The sequence below is a fragment of the Ranitomeya imitator genome, chromosome 4 (genome assembly GCF_032444005.1).
Source record: "Ranitomeya imitator isolate aRanImi1 chromosome 4, aRanImi1.pri, whole genome shotgun sequence".
Lineage (NCBI taxonomy): Eukaryota > Metazoa > Chordata > Amphibia > Anura > Dendrobatidae > Ranitomeya > Ranitomeya imitator.
This window is the reverse complement of record NC_091285.1, coordinates 502,872,959-502,888,882: the sequence shown is the minus strand read 5'-3', so window position 1 is coordinate 502,888,882 and position 15,924 is coordinate 502,872,959. Positions and strand designations below refer to the sequence as shown.

The window sequence follows — 15,924 nt, the reverse complement described above, 5'->3', positions numbered from 1 at the left end:
CCGCCACTTACACTGGCAGCTCTCTGTGCACAGATGAAGTACGGAGCCGGCTGTCAATCAAAAAGCCGCAGCATGCTTAAAGCCATGGTTCACAGTATAGCGAGCTATGCTGTGAGCAAGGAACGTAGCCGCTCCCTGCACCGCCTTTTTGACTGCAAGCTGGCAGCTTTCAGGAGGAAATAAGTTCATTTTCTCCCCATAGCCGCACTTTCAGTAAGGTGGCCAGACAGGCAGCATTGTAATGATATTTACCGGCAGATTGACCCTATATCTGAAGGTAAATAGTGTTTTCCAAGATCACAGGTTGCACTAAAAGAGGGTTTCCAGGACAATGATATTGATGTCAGCAAAAGATTGATGTGGGTGTCAGATGTAGCTTCCATCTCAGGCAGTGCCTGGTATATAAACAGTATTTGGAGGGGAATAATACCAATCTTTCAGATGAATAGAAGTTCATCCGAAATATCTGGAAGTGGTCACACTAAACAGCATGATGGAGCAACAGTGCTCAAATTCACCACAACCGTGTTGTTCAGTACATTGTTCACATTTGTCCACTGCCAGAGCTGATTAACACTGATCCGTGGGGATGCCGGTGTTGAACCACCACCAATTTGATGACTTTTAAGTAATGTAGAGTTGAGCGAATCTATCAAGATTCAAATCTGACAAATCAAAGATTTTACAGAGACATCCGATTTGTACCAAAGTTATTCTGATGCAAATTGGATGTTGTTTATTATACTCTAGGGTCTCTCTAGACCCCACAGTACAATAAAAGTAGAATGCAGCATTCTCTTCGGCAGGACCTCAGGCACAACTAAGCCTATGTGGTACTAGACCAACAGAAAACTGGATTGACACAAGCTTAAATAAAACTTCATTTTATTTCATCTGGTTCAAAACAGGATATCCAAAGGTTAAAAATCATTGTGATTCGGTCATGTTTCTGGAATTTCTGTCCTTTTCTTGCATTCTCCAATTTTTAAAGTTGGAATTCCCATTTTTAACCAGATGAAATAAAATGAAGTTTCATTTGTGGATGTGCCAATCCAGTTTTCTACTAGTCTAGTACGCACCGTTTGTCAGCAGTATGGATTCATGCATACATGATGAGAGCAGGTCCATGGTAATCGGCACGGTGAAGCTTTTCAGTTATTTTTTTGTGTGGACTTTATTCTCATAAGCCTCTGAGGTCTCTGTGCACCCTATAGTCAATTGGATGACGTGGCTCCTAACTTTGTGACATTACAACGTGCACCGCAATGGTCTAGAAAGAAGAGGCCAAAGAGAATGGGCATAACAGGAGAAGGAGAAAAGAAGACACTTGGAGCAGTGGATGGCGGGCTGCGGTGGTGGTGGGAGAGATCAGCAGTGAGGCAAGTATTATTTATTTTAGATGTTTGCCTGGTCATTTTCGGTTCAGCAAAATGGTGGCTGCAACTAACCAACACAGAGTATACTGCAAAAGATTAGCATTCTGGTAAATACTAATTTTTGTAAAATTCTAGGAGAATTTAATTCCACTCAAATAAATGAGCTTATCAATAAATATAGGTCAATATCACTACTGGAAACCCCCTTAAAAAAACAAGTATAAAAATACTAAAATATATAGATATTCCACTCTTCTTTTACAGCATACAGCTAAACAATAGACTAAAAAGGAGTTAGAAATTAGAAAATTGTACGGTCACATGAAAATGTAATGCTTTGTGATGGCCACATATACCGTATATATAAAGAAAACTAAGAAGGTTAATAAGAGCAAGCAAAGGGTGGCAGCACAGGATTACAAATAAAGTGACAATACAGTAGAATTGTCAGCCTTTGGAAACCTCACTTTTATTTCATAACCTTAACTCTACATGCTGGTATTTTTTAAGTATTTTGCCTTTTAAAACTGTATAAACGCCAATTTTGCACATTTTTGTAGTCTATATGTAATAAAGTGATAATGTAAAATGGTTGATTTTTGTTAAATTCTAAATGACCTTTGAGCAAGAAGTATTTTTAAGTGTGGTCGAAAAACGATCTCAGCACTGGTAGGAAAACAGGACATAAAATTGTTACCACTATGATATATAGTCTGAGATCCACAGGAATTATTCACTAAACATAACCAAAATGAAAGTTTAATGACAGTGTAGTGACCTGCTAGGCCTTTCAGATTTTGCAAATTCACAAGCTGAACTTAAGGCTTCTAGCAATAGCCCAATTTTGTTCAAAACCTTAACAATTATATAATAAAGGTAAAGCACAATGGCTTCCATATACACCTATGTCATGCCAGCTAAGTCAACATGTTCTCAGTCAAGATCTTTATTGAGACCGGTGTTTTTTTTAAGGAAATGATAGCAATCCAAACTGGTTTCTTTTTTATCGTCAAACATACAGTAACATGAAAGAAGGGTCATAAATGCAAACCCCATGTGTTCCCCCATATTTCCTTTGGTTTCTTATGACAGTGCAAAATAAAAACAATTAAACATCTTCTAAGCTTGAGATTTTTAAAGGGAACCTGATACAAGCAGCCCAAACTACGGGCAGCATCTACATATCATTTCAGCAAAATATTTTACTCTGAAACTCTGCAGGCTATCAGAGAAATCATACATTTAAAACAACAAAGCAAAAAAAATCCAGGCACATGTGAGTGTGGACAGGATCAGATTACGGTCTTACGCGTTGCGTGCGCTTCTTTGGGTACACATTTGGACCCATGGAAGTGCACATAACGCAAAATGACCATAGTCCGATTCTGTCCACAATCACATCTCCCGCAGCCATGTGTTCACATCACTGAATAAAGAATTGCATCTGGAACGGTAAAGGTACCTTCAGACTAAGCGACGCTGCAACGATACCGACAACGATGTCGATCGCTGCAGCGTCGCTGTTTGGTCGCTGGAGAGCTGTCACACAGACAGCTCTCCAGCGACCAACGATGCCGGTAACCAGGGTAAACATCGGGTTACAAAGCGCAGGGCCGTGCTTAGTAACCCGATGTTTACCATGGTTACCATCGTAAAAGTAAAAAAACAAACACTACATACTTACATTCCGCTGTCTGTCCCTGGCGCTCTGCTTTCCTGCACTGACTGTGAGCACAGCGGCCGGAAAGCAGAGTGGTGATGTCACCGCTTTGCTTTCCGGCTGGCCGGCGCTGACACAGGATGCAGGAGGAGTGCAGAGAAGCACAGCGCCGGGGACAGACAGCAGAAGGTAAGTATGTAGTGTTTGTTTTTTTTACTTTTACGATGGTAACCAGGGTAAACATCGGGTTACTAAGCGCGGCCCTGCACTTAGTAACCCGATGTTTACCCTGGTTACAAGTAAAGACATCGCTGAATCGGTGTCACACACGCCGATTCAGCGATGTCAGCGGGAGATCCAGCGACAAAATAAAGTTCCGGACTTCTAGCTCCGACCAACGACATCACAGCAGGATCCAGATCGCTGCTGCGTGTCAAACACAACGATATCGCTAGCCAGGACGCTGCAACGTCACGGATCGCTAGCGATATCGTTGTGAAGTTCTTTAGTGTGAAGGTACCTTAAGTGCTGCCTTTTCTATTTCTGGACGTCAAACATTTAAAAGGTGTCTATGGACCAAACCGTTAGGTGACTAGCCTAAAAGACCATTCCTGGTGGCTTCTCTTCACAAGCCCTTGAGTAAGAGGTCTCTTCTTACATACACACAAATTTAGAGACCTATCACTCTAAGGGAAAGGGTGGTGGTGGTGGTGGTGTATCATCAACTGTCAGGTTGACTTTAACATTCTATCATATCTCCCCAAATTCTGATAAAAGTAGTGCTCTACAGTGGTATGTAAAAGTTTGGGTACTCCTAGTCAAAATTACTGTTATAACAGGCAAGTTGAAGATGAAAAGACGTCTAAAAGGCCTAAAGTTAAAGATGATCATTTGTTTGTATTTTAAACACATAATTAATAACGTCAATATTTTTTCATTTTAAAAATGACAAAAAGGGAAACGAGCTGATGCAAAAGTTTGGGCACCGTTGGAGATTTGTGTGCTCTGATAAGTTTGACCAAGGTTTCAGACCAAAATGTTTGCATTTTTGTTATCAAAATGATGTTAACTTAGTACATTTTATTATTTTCATGCACTACTGCTGTTTACTTATTTACTGCAGGGTATTTGCTTATTATGTGTTTGTCTTTGTTTTTTTCTGTTCAGTGGCCAGTGTGAACATGCGATTACATGCTGCATGCACACCAGCTTATATCCCAGTTCATTTCTTTAGGTTTTCTCAATCTGTTTGCCCCATGTGCATATATCGGCATGGCCTGCCTTTTTTTAAGCTGGACATTAAATCGATGTGTTTTCCAATGGCTGTGTGTCTATTAGCTGGGCTGTCTTTTTCAGCCCTTATCCACATGCCTGTCACTTGGCAAATAATAAACAATGGTAAGGTTTTTAATAGAGCTAGGACCATTCCAATAAAGGTCACCGTTAAGTGGTGGCTTTTGCATTTTTATAATCAAAATTGTGTTAACTAAGAACCCTATATTATTTTCATGCACTACTGCCGTTTATTTATTTACTGCAGGGTACTTTCTTATTGTGTTTCTGTGTTTGGGTTTTTTTAGACCTAAATTAGCCTGCTGGGTTATGGCTTTTTCACTATTATTGTTAGGAAAGACCAGGTGATAAAAATTTCCCATTTCTATAAAAGCCCAGCCTCCTCTAACCTTGTGCCAAAAACAGCAGTTAGGGTTCTTCTAAGCAGCTGCCTAGAACTCTGAAAATGTAAATGGTTGCAGCCCACAAAGCAGGAGAAGGCTATAAGATAGCAAATCGTTTTCAAGTTGCCCTTTCCTTCATTCCAAATTTAATTAAGAAATGACAGTTAACAGGAACAGTGGAGGTCAAGATAAGGTCTAGAAGACCAAGCACAATTTCAGTGAGAGCTGCTTGTAGGATTGCTAGAGGCAAATCAGAAACCCTGCTTAAGGGTACCGTCACACTATAACATTTCGATCGCTACGACGGTACGATTCGTGACGTTCCAGCGATATCGTTACGATATCGCTGTGTCTGACACGCAGCAGCGATCAGGGATCCTGCTGAGAATCGTACGTCGTAGCAGATCGTATGGAACTTTCTTTCATCGCTGGATCTCCCGCTGTCATCGCTAGATCGGTGTGTGTGACACCGATCTAGCGATCTAGCGATGCGATCCAGCGATGCGTTCGCTTGTAACCAGGGTAAACATCGGGTAACTAAGCGCAGGACCGCGCTTAGTTACCCGATGTTTACCCTGGTTACAAGCGTTAAACTAAAAAAAAACAAACAGCACATACTTACATTCTGGTGTCCGTCAGGTCCCTTGCCGTCTCTGCTTCCCGCACTGTGACTGCCGGCCGTAAAGTGAAAGCAGAGCACAGCGGCTGTGCTTTCACTTTCACTTTACGGCCGGCAGTCACTGAGTGCGGGAAGCAGACTGCAAGGGACCTGACGGACACCAGAATGTAAGTATGTGCTGTTTTTTTTTTTTTAGTTTAACGCTTGTAACCAGGGTAAACATCGGGTAACTAAGCGCGGTCCTGCGCTTAGTTACCCGATGTTTACCCTGGTTACCCAGGGACCTCGGCATCGTTGGTCGCTGGAGAGCTGTCTGTGTGACAGCTCCCCAGCGACCACACTACGATTTACCTACGATCACGGCCAGGTCATATCGCTGGTCGTGATCGTAGGTAAATCGTATAGTGTGACGGTACCCTAACTGCAAAAGACCTTGAGAAAGATTTAGCAGACTCTGGAGTTGTGGTACATTGTTCTACTGTTCAGAGACACCTGCGCAAATATGGCCTTCATGGAAGACTCATCAGAAGAAAACCTCTCCTGCATCCTCACCATAAAATTCAGCATCAGAGGTATACAAAAGAAAATCTAAACAAGCCTGATGCATTTTGGAAACAAGTCTTGTGGACCGATAAGGTTAAAATACAACTCTTTGGCCACAATGATCAAAAGTATGTGTGGAGAAACAAAGTTACAGAATTTCAGGAAAAGGGCATCTCGCCAACTATTAAGCATGGGGGTGGATGAATCATGCTTTGGGGTTGCGTTGCAGGCAATGGCATGGGGAACATTTTACAGGTAGAGTGAAAAATGGATTCAATGAAATTTCAGAAAATTCTTAATGCAAACGTAACACCATCTGTAAAAAAGCTCAAGTTGAAAAGAGGATGGCTTCTACAAATTTATAATGATCCTAAACACACATCAAAATCCACAATAGACTATCTAAAAAGGCACCAGCTGAAGGTTTTACATTGGCCCTGACAGTCCCATTATCGGAACATCATTGAAAATCTGTGGCTAGACCTCAAAATAGCAGTGCATGCAAGATGACCCAGGAATCTCACAGAACTGGAAGCATTTTCCAAGGAAGAATGGATGAAAATCCCTCAAATGAAAATTGAAAGACTCTTGACTGGGTACAGAAAGCGTTTACTTGCAAAAGTAGGTTGTACTAGGTACTAATCATGCAGGATGCCCAAATTTTGCATCAGCCCATTGTCCTTTTTGTCAATTTTTAAATGTAAAAGATGAAAATATATTTTTTTTTGCCTAAAATACAAAGCAAATGTATCATCTTTAACGTTAGGCCTATCAGCGATCATTTCATCTTTAACTTGCTTAACTGTTCACCAAAACAATAATTTTGACCAGGGATTCTCAAACTTTTACATGACACTGTATGGGTGTAAGACTAAGTGTGGGATTCATGAATCAGACACAGAGCAGCTAGGAAGTATTTATCTATTTACTCTTATATTGTGCCATTAACTTGACAGCACTTTACAGATCTTGTCATCACTGTCCCCATTGGGGCTCACAATCTAAATTCCCCATTAGTATGTCTTTGGAGTATGGGAGGAAACTGGGAGAACATACAAATTCCTTGCAGATGTTGTCCTTGTAATTTTATTTCCTCCATAACCACAAACTTATCCTAAACTGGGTAAATTCTAATAAACACCTGTGAACTTCCACATTTTGATATATATTCAACATAGTTGGCAGGACATTTGGTTGGCTGGCAGGTATCTGATGTGTATGGCTAAGCTTGCTGACCCTACCTGAAGTACCAAAATCCTACTATAATCTCTGCTGGGACACCATCTGTTTTCTGTTCTATCAATATGAATCCATGATAAACGGGATGATAACTTTCTCATTCGTGTCTTCAGGCTATTTTGTTGGCAAAATGATTTTGGCAGAACTGAGCCAGATGGTTGATAACTACAGCCAGTGACTCAGCTGTGATTTCGCACTGACAACAGATTACCAGAAGATACTAATGAAATGCAACATGATAATTGACAGTAACGCTGCATGACCTTTTAAAATAATCAATAATGGATGCATTAATGGAGCCACATTAAGTCACATCTAGGAATTAGCTTAGCAAAATAGCTTCAAAGCAAACTCCAGAAACATTACAGAGATTTGCCCATGACATGAAAAATCTCAAATTGTTAAATCAGAACATCCAGATACTAAAGGCTATGTTCACATTTGCGGAGGAAAGAGCTGCGGAGGGCTGTGTACTTCCTCCGTTAAGCCCTGCCCACTGCGCACCTCTACCATTCAGCTCCGCCTACCTCGGCATGCGTCCTGCCTTCCTATCTTTAAAATTGGGTACACCGGCCATGCGGATGTATGCGGAAGCGTTCGCATGCGTCGTTTTCACGCTGCACCGACCGCAACAAAATGCAACATGTTGCGTTCAACCCAGTTCAAAACGTCAAAACGACGCATGCGGACGCATCCGCATACATCCGCATGGCCTGCATACCCAATGTTAAAGATACCCAGGACGCATGCCGACATAGGCGGAGCTGAATGGAAGAGGTGTGGCAGTGGGCGGAGCTTAAAGGAGGAAATACGAGGACGTACGCAGCCTTCCGCAGCTCTACACTCCACAAGTGTGAACCCGGCCTAAGTTTGATAAGTTCAATTGGAGGTAATAAAGAAAGCTCTTCATATTCAGACTTTGGAATTTAGTTTTGGAATTAATCAAAGTCTGTTTTAGCAAGAAAGTTAATAGTCAAAAATAGGCAAAAACTCGGTTTTAGGAGCACTTTAGCAGAGCACTTGAATAGAGTTTAGCTTTTTAAGGCTTCCATAATCATTAGACTAAAGTAGGCCGATCTGTAGATATAGATATCTGTTGTCAGTCTATAGACCGATTAACTGCATTAGAGAAGCCCTACTTTGAACATTTCTTTTATTACATTTCTGTATATGTGAATGTAATGTATTGTGAGTGTAATATTATACTCACCTCCATCACTCTCCCCGGGAACCATCGCCGTTCTGCTCCTCTTCTCAGTGACATCACAGCACATCAGACTAGTGGTCTTACTCTGTTCCATGTATTAGCTGAAAGTCCCTTTTACAATGTTATCTTATATACTCCTGTTCTGTCATGTAGGCTAACATTGTGAAAGACACTTCATGCAGATCACAGCGTGACCCGAAGTTGAAAAGCGGTGACATCAATAAGAAGTGGAGCAGAATGGCGCTGGATACCAGAGAGAGCATCGATAGGTGAGTGTCATGATCCAGACCGGGTTTTGAGTCCTGTCTTCCCCTTTTTCTGGTCTAGTCATACCAGGGGTTAACTTTCTCAGCCTCTGTCTGATCTCAGGTTTGCTATTTATCCCCGCTGTGTCCTGCAGACTATGTCAGTTATAGCTTTTGCCTAGTGCTGCTGTAGCTGACTGATTGCTCTGATTGGTCCAGCTGCGTTTGCTGTCTGAACCCGTGTTTCTGTTTTCCCCTGTTCCCCTCTTGATTCAGTGTTTCCCTTTAGTGTGCAGACCCCCTGGTTTTCAGTTGGCTTGTATCCTGACCTGTTTCTGTCCTTTGTCTTTTGGCTTATCCACTCCTGACCATTACGGACCCCCTGGATTGTATCTGACCGCGAGTTTGCTTATTCCTTTGGTACTGTGCTACAGTTTAGGATCTGACCCAGCTTGTTTGACTATTCTGCTGCCACCTGTGGTAGCCTCACTGCTGCACTGCAGGTCAGCTATATTTAGGTGCAGACCTGCTCCCTCTCTACTGTCATCTAGTGAAGCCTGCACGTACCTGCATTGCAGCAGAATGACAGTGAGTATATTAATACACTCAAACTACATTACATGCATATATTTAATGAAAAAAATATTCATGGGAGGACTTCTTTAAACAACTCCCCAGTAGCTATTTGCGCCTGATCAATGGTCGTTTAAAAGCGTGTTTAGACAGTCTGACTGCATTCCCATTTGTACAGAATGATCTGTAATAGATTGTTCTGAGTGCACAGACTCTCATTGTTCTTAGCAGCACATGTCTCTTTTACATAGGAGATCAATGATTCTTAAGCAAGTATATAGGTGGTGCTAGTGTTCCAAGTTTTATTTCTCTCAGAAGAGGTTATTGGCATAATTAAATTCCAAGAGGAGCATTGCATTCTCCACAAATATAAACATCCCCCTTGGAAACCCAGAGGTTTCTCAGCTAGCCCAAAAAACACCACAAAACACATCTCTAAAAATTGAGTTTCTTGTTTAACATCTTATCCTAAGTCTTGTGGCAGGGCTCCTTAAAGGATAGCTATTGACTTTTAGGATTGATATATCCAATAGGTGGCACTAGAGTTCAAATTTTCTTCCTCTCTGGAGACGCTATTTGCATTAGCAAGCTTAAAAATCATTTCACCTGAAGAACAAGGGTTTTACTCGTTCGTTGGGTGATTGGCGGCAGGTTTATGCTGCCTTATTAACCATAAATAAACTTTTTTTGTAGCATTTGTTCAAGATAATCAACCAGTATAAATCCAGGTTAACATATATTGGGGGCTCCCAGGTCTGCCCTAACAGATGATGGTGGGGAGATAAGTGTCAGGCAGTTTGAATTTTAATGCTCAACCCTTTTGTTATTTAGGAGATTTGCTATCTATCCTCCAGACAATGGCTATCTAATTTGTATGGGGGCTTTTAGGTTTCTCCCTACATACAGTGGGGCAAAAAAGTATTTAGTCAGTCAGCAATAGTGCAAGTTCCACCACGTAAAAAGATGAGAGGCGTCTGTAATTTACATCATAGGTAGACCTCAACTATGGGAGACAAACTGAGAAATAAAAATCCAGAAAATCACATTGTCTGTTTTTTTAACAATTTATTTGCATATTATGGTGGAAAATAAGTATTTGGTCAGAAACAAACAATCAAGATTTCTGGCTCTCACAGACCTGTAACTTCTTCTTTAAGAGTCTCCTCTTTCCTCCACTCATTACCTGTAGTAATGGCACCTGTTTAAACTTGTTATCAGTATAAAAAGACACCTGTGCACACCCTCAAACAGTCTGACTCCAAACTCCACTATGGTGAAGACCAAAGAGCTGTCAAAGGACACCAGAAACAAAATTGTAGCCCTGCACCAGGCTGGGAAGACTGAATCTGCAATAGCCAACCAGCTTGGACTTGGAGTGAAGAAATCAACAGTGGGAGCAATAATTAGAAAATGGAAGACATACAAGACCACTGATAATCTCCCTCGATCTGGGGCTCCACGCAAAATCCCACCCCGTGGGGTCAGAATGATCACAAGAACGGTGAGCAAAAATCCCAGAACCACGCGGGGGGACCTAGTGAATGAACTGCAGAGAGCTGGGACCAATGTAACAAGGCCTACCATAAGTAACACACTACACCACCATGGACTCAGATCCTGCAGTGCCAGACGTGTCCCACTGCTTAAGCCAGTACATGTCCGGGCCCGTCTGAAGTTTGCTAGAGAGCATTTGGATGATCCAGAGGAGTTTTGGGAGAATGTCCTATGGTCTGATGAAACCCAACTGGAACTGTTTGGTAGAAACACAACTTGTCATGTTTGGAGGAAAAAGAATACTGAATTGCATCCATCAAACATCATACCTACTGTAAAGCATGGTGGTGGAAACATCATGCTTTGGGGCTGTTTCTCTGCAAAGGGGCCAGGACGACTGATCCGGGTACATGAAAGAATGAATGGGGCCATGTATCGTGAGATTTTGAGTGCAAACCTCCTTCCATCAGCAAGGGCATTGAAGATGAAACGTGGCTGGGTCTTTCAACATGACAATGATCCAAAGCACACCGCCAGGGCAACGAAGGAGTGGCTTTGTAAGAAGCATTTCAAGGTCCTGGAGTGGCCTAGCCAGTCTCCAGATCTCAACCCTATAGAAAACCTTTGGAGGGAGTTGAAAGTCCGTGTTGCCAAGCGAAAAGCCAAAAACATCACTGCTCTAGAGGAGATCTGCATGGAGGAATGGGCCAACATACCAACAACAGTGTGTGGCAACCTTGTGAAGACTTACAGAAAACGTTTGACCTCTGTCATTGCCAACAAAGGATATATTACAAAGTATTGAGATGAAATTTTGTTTCTGACCAAATACTTATTTTCCACCATAATATGCAAATAACATGTTAAAAAAACAGACAATGTGATTTTCTGGATTTTTTTTTCTCAGTTTGTCTCCCATAGTTGAGGTCTACCTATGATGTAAATTACAGACACCTCTCATCTTTTTAAGTGGTGGAACTTGCACTATTGCTGACTGACTAAATACTTTTTTGCCCCACTGTATAGGACCTAGGGAGAAACTTGTCAATCTTTGAGAATGGGGCAGTAAATAGCCAGAGTGGACATACATACATACATACATGTCTGCAATGCCATAGTCAATCTCAGATTCAAGCTGCATGTGGCATGGCCAGCCTGACGTAGCTACTAGGTTCTTTTTATTATTAGCATGTTAACAGGGGAATGTTTTCCTTTTGGGATTACGTACTGTATACTGGAAGAAAACTGGAGAATTTTTGCCCAGAAAAGTGAAGAACTGTGACTGTAGCTCTGTGATTCCAATCCATGAAATGTAAAGCTACACATTTACAAAGTTACTCAATAGTTTAGGTGAATTGTCATAATATTGACCTAATGTGAACCTTATCTCCTGTATCCATATTCTTTCCTGCACTACCACCTGTTCTTATTTTAATTATGGTAAATTAACATAATACAACAAGCCCTTCCCCATACAGTGAAAGAACAAACCAGAAATTACAGTATATCAGGGGAGCAAAGGTATCTATAAAACTGCCATTAAAAGTCACCAAACAAAAGACAATTTGACGTTGATAAAGTTTTAGAGTATATTTCCACACAACTTTATGTTGAAAAAAATATTTTTCATTGTGTTTTTAATGAAGTTTTTGGGGACTGAAGTCTATATTGAAGGGCATTAAAATATAAAACACTTTATTTTTTTTCTTTGTGACTTTCTTGAAGGCATTTATTTGACTCGGTTGCTTTTTTTTAATCTAGAATGCCCTGGGAAAGACATTTGTTTCTGGTATTTTTTCCCATAGTCTTCTCTGCAGGACTTGGAAAAACACTTTGAAAACTGCACCATCAGATTTACAAGTTATATTGTGCGATAATGTAATGCATAATAATCCCAAATTGCATCATTTTATCATATTAATGACTAATTATTTGATTCCAAAATCAGGTGTAATGGAAAGTTGAACATAGACTTCAGAATAATGGTAGTGCTGATTTCAGGGAGTCCGGCCGACCATCTAATGTGTGCGGTGCCTCGCTACTGATAGTGTTGTGGGAGAAAACAAGGCATGTTAAAAATCAATCCAGATCCTTATGTTTCCAGGGAAGCATTGACCAGGATGTCTAAAAGATTCTCACTCCTTACCTTCTGTATTCAGAAACCATGTATGCTCAGCCAAGTGCACGTGTATTTTTGGGAGTTTAGGATAATTCACAAACAAAAATGCCACCTAATAAATATAGATCCCCTCTAACAACCTACAACAATATAGAGGAACTAAACACAATCAAGAATATCAAACTTCACGATCGAGGTCTAAGAGGTAACATTTCTCCTTGTGGAGAGTGACAATCCAATCCTGACACGTCAGAAAGGGGAGACTTGTAAGTCACGAATGCTGCTCTTGACTTTTAGGATCACTGCTTCCAATAGATGGCACTATAGTTCTAGTCCTTTTCCTATCTGAAGAGACAATTTGCTAACTTTATGATCCAAAGTTTATTTAAGCATATGCAATATACAAATATATAGTCAGCTAGTAATTTCATATAGGTCAGAAAGAATGATAAATGGATATCCAAAAAATAAGGAGTGTAACATAGGTACTAAAGAGAAGTGACTAAACTTTCTGCTCTGTCAATGTGCTTATTAGTTGGCAATGGTTATATTGACGTAGATCAGGCAAAAATTCTAAAGGTACCTTCACACTCAGCGACGCTGCAGCGATACCGACAACGATGTCGATCGCTGCAGTGTCGCTGTTTGGTCGCTGGAGAGCTGTCACACAGACCGCTCTCCAGCGACCAACGATGCCGATCACCAGGGTAAACATCGGGTTACTAAGCGCATGGCCGCACTTAGTAACCCGATGTTTACCCTGATTACCAGCGTAAAAGTTAAAAAAAAACAAACACTACATACTTAGCTTCTGCTGTCTGTCCCCGGCGCTGTGCTTTCCTGCACTCACTGTGAGCACAACGGCCAGAAAGCAGAGCGTTCCGGGTGGCCGGCGCTCACAGCCAGTGCAGAGAAGCACAGCGCCGGGGACAGACAGCGGAAGGTAAGTATGTAGTGTTTGGGTTTTTTTACTTTTACGCTGGTAACCAGGGTAAACATCGGGTTACTAAGCGCGGCCCTGCGCTTAGTAACCCGATGTTTACCCTGGTTACCAGTGAAGACATCGCTGAATCGGCATCACACATGCCGATTCAGCGATGTCTGCAGGTTGTCCAGCAACTAAATAAAGTGCTGGACTTTCTGCTCCGACCAACGACATCACAGCAGGATCCTGATCGCTGCTGCGTGTCAAACACAACGATATCGCTAGCCAGGACGCTGCAACGTCACGGATCGCTAGCGATATCGTTCAGTGTGACGGTACCTTAATGTATAAATTAGTACAAGAGTGACCACATATACTGTATAAATGTGCAGTGTGAATATTAAATAGTCCAGTCCCTATACTGTGACTACTGCATTTCTACAGTACATAATCACTATGATATTCAACCATAAATAGCTTACAATATATCAAAGAAAATAGCCACCATATAAAAAGAACCATCAGTGTAAGGAGATGGCACAGTGTTAAATAAGATATGTAGGGTTGAAGCACATGATCCAGCTAAAAGACAGACACTGTCCATTATAAAACAGCATAAAAAAGTGCTAGTGCTTATAGATACCTTTAGCCATTATGATGAGCATATGCTGGGCAGAGAAGCACCTCGACGCGTGTTTCACCGTCACCCGTGGTTTCATCAGGAGGTAATTAAGCACTGCTCTCGGGGTATTTAAATAGTGTGTCTGATTGTTAAATGCTCAGTGCACATCACTGGCATGATGGGGCGACGCGGTGACACCAGCGCTTAGCGAGCAGGCACATGACCATGCACGTGACAAGGCCGGTTACCACAGAGACACGGCGCTGTGTAATTGTTAAGATCCGGTTACCACAGAGACCCGACACTGTGTAATTGCTAAGATAATTGTTTGATGTTTCAGACCAGCCAAAGGCTGTCCGTACACATTAGATGGCTGTTGGCCAAACGATACCAATCATTTGGCCGCAAGTCACCTCATCCAACTCTCGCATACACAGGCACACTCGGTGGAGAAGTCTTAAGGTACTGTCACACTCAGCGACGCTGCAGCGATATAGACAACGAGCCGATCGCTGGAGCGTCGCTGTTTAGATCGCTGTAGAGACATCAAACACGGCAGCTCCAGAACGATGCAGGAGCGATCCAGTGACATAACGGCGACTCACTTATCATTCTCGCTGGTTGTTAGCTCCATGTAAAACGTTGCTGGCGTCGTTGCTTTTGATGTCAAACATGACGATACACGCCGACCTGACGACGAAATAAAGTTCTGGACTTCTAGCTCCGACCAGCGATATCACAGCGGGATCCAGATCGCTGCTGCGTATCAAACACAACAAGATCGCTATCCAGGACACTGCAACGTCACGGATCGTTGTCGTTCTCGTTGCAAAGTTGCTGAGTGTGACGGTACCTTTATGTTCTCTATGAGAAAGCACCCAGCTGACATGATGACCAATGGCTTATCTCAGGGAGAACAAAGTGATTGGCGTCAGAAATCGGACATATGCGACTGGCATTCTTCCAGATCATCAGTTGGCAAGCTGCCCATACACATTAGACCATCAGCCAAGATTAGTCTAATGTGTTTTGGGACCTGAAGAGAGTTATAGATAAAATATTTCACCCTTTTTTTACATAAACCTGTTTCTCGAACCCTGCTTAATTGTTTTATACAGTTAGGTCCATATATATTTGGACATAGACAACATTTTTCTAATTTTGGTTATAGACATTACCACAATGAATTTTAAACAAAACAATTCAGATGCAGTTGAAGTTCAGACTTTCAGCTTTCATTTGAGGGTATCCACATTAAAACTGGACGAAAGGTTTGGGAGTTTCAGCTCCTTAACATGTGCCACCCTGTTTTTAAAGGGACCAAAAGTAATTGGACAATTGACTCCAAGGCTATTTCATGGACAGGTGTGTGCAATCCTTTTGTTATGTCATTCTCAATTAAGCAGATCAAAGGCCTGGAGTTGATTTCAGGAGTGGTGCTTGCATTTGGAAGGTTTTGCTGTGAAGTAAACATGCGGTCAAAGGAGCTCTCCATGCAGGTGAAACAAGCCATCCTTAAGCTGCGAAAAAAGAAAAAAAAACACCCGAGAATTTGCTACAATATTAGGAGTGGCAAAATCTACAGTTTGGTACATCCTGAGAAGGAAAGAAAGCACTGGTGAACTC

The 15,924-nt window shown here is 41.7% G+C and overlaps 1 protein-coding gene across 5 annotated transcripts in view; it reads right to left on the bottom strand.

Moving 5' to 3' along the window:
* Window positions 1-15,924, bottom strand: part of SEMA6D (semaphorin 6D) — a 93,434-nt gene that overhangs the window by 67,595 nt on the left and 9,915 nt on the right. The gene's annotated exons all lie outside the window — the stretch shown is intronic.